At 38.5% G+C, this 1,906-nt stretch overlaps 1 pseudogene; it reads right to left on the reverse strand.

The window, feature by feature from the left end:
• Positions 1-897: 897 nt before the first annotated feature.
• On the reverse strand, positions 898-1,428 carry LOC105486123 (peptidyl-prolyl cis-trans isomerase A pseudogene; annotated as a pseudogene).
• Positions 1,429-1,906: the final 478 nt, after the last annotated feature.

The following is a 1,906-nucleotide window of genomic DNA, read 5'->3' on the forward strand; positions in this document are numbered from 1 at the left end:
GTCCTTTCTCGTTTCTTCAAAGGATGGGTTTAAACTAAATCTTAACCAAAAAATTAATATAAGACTGTTAAAACATGGAACAGTTCTGGCAAAAATTGAAGGAGATATCCAGATCCCACTTACTCATCAACAGAGGACACCCCTCTCCCTGTGGAAATCCATCATACAATTCTGTAAATGTATAGGATTCTGTAGAAAACTTTGCAAACAACTGGTTAAATGAGAACCACTAAGTTTCATTGTGCATAAAGGCATATGGGGCTGATGCCCAGCAAAGGCAGAGACCTTCAAGCCTGGTATACTTCCAAGGCTATGTTTTTCCAGAGAAATTCTTCCCAGGCTGCAGGCCCAGCATCTTTGAAGCTCTGTGCCCTGAAAAGGAGCCCTGAAGTCATCTAAGGTTTCTTAGCTCTAAAAGTTTTCCTCTTTGGATTAGGCCCTTCACCTAAATTTAGTGCTGGACGATTCATAAACTTTATCTCTATTATATTCTCTCCTTGTAAAGTCTTCAGTATGCAGTCATTTGGTGATCAAATAGATGTTTAAATAACGTTATAATGCTGTGATAGACTCTGAATGTTTGCCTTTTATATGAACATTGGAACCTCATTTAAATATACCTGAGAGCTATAATTTAATGTATTTCATACTTCAGGAATTTCATGAACAGATTGTTCAATAGATCTTCTTTTTTGTTATTTAGTTTTTATTTCATAATTATAAACTTAATGCTGCAATCCAGTGAGGCATGTAAGGGAATAAGGAAAATACGGAAGCCAAAGGAACTGCAGTGAGAGCACAAAGATTCTAGGATGCTGCAAGCAAATGAGGCGGAGGGGTGCTCTCCTGAGTTATAGAAAGAATGGTTTGGTGGTTAAGACAAAACACAAGTCAAATTTATTCAAGTTGTCCACAGTCAGCAGTGGTGATCTTCTTGCTGGTCTTGGCATTCCTGGACCCAAAGCACTCCATGGCTTCCACAATATTCATGTCATCTTTCACCTTGCTAAAGACCACATGCTTGCCATCTAACCACTCTGTCTTGGCAGTGCAGATGAAGAACTGGAAATCATTTGTGTTGGATACAGAATTTGCCATAGTCAAGATGCTAGACCTGTATGCGTCAGCTTGAAGTTCTCATCAAATGTCTCCCCATAGATGGACCTGCCACCAGTGCTATTCTGGCATGTGAACTCACCACCCTGACACATAAACCCTGGAATAATTCTGCAAAAGCAGGAACCCTTATAACAAGTCCTTTCTCTTCAGTGCTCAGAGCACTACAGGTTTCTGCTGTCTTTGGAATTTTGTCTGCAAACAGCCAGAAGGAGTTGGGGCCCAAGGGCTCACCATAGATGGCAATGTAGAAGAATGAGGTGGGGTTGACCATGGCTGGTAACAGGGGACTCTGGTTGGCCAGCAGCATCTGTAAAGCCCAGATTCTTCAATAAATCTTACATTTTAAACACAATACTACTATTTTAGAAGTACAGATGGTCACTGACTTACAATACTTACTATTTTTCAACTTTATAATGGTGAAAAAGCAAAATGCTTTTCACCATAGCAGAAACTATGTTGAGTACCTATACAACCATCCTGTTTTTCACTTTCAGTATAGCATTCAATAAATTACATGAGATATCCAACAGTTTATTATAAAATAGGGTTTGTGTTAGATAATTTTGTCTAACTACAGGTTAATTTAAGTTTTCTGAGCTCATTTAAGCTAGGCTAGGCTAAGCTATGATGCTCAGTAGGTTTGGTGTATTAAGTGCATTTTTGGCTGAATGATATTTTCAACATACAATGGATTTATGGAGATGTAACCCCATCAAGTCAAGGGGCATCTGTATAGAAAATCAATTTTATAAAAAGTATCATGAAAGAGTAATATAGCAATGAC

The sequence above is a fragment of the Macaca nemestrina genome, chromosome 3 (genome assembly GCF_043159975.1).
Source record: "Macaca nemestrina isolate mMacNem1 chromosome 3, mMacNem.hap1, whole genome shotgun sequence".
NCBI lineage: Eukaryota > Metazoa > Chordata > Mammalia > Primates > Cercopithecidae > Macaca > Macaca nemestrina.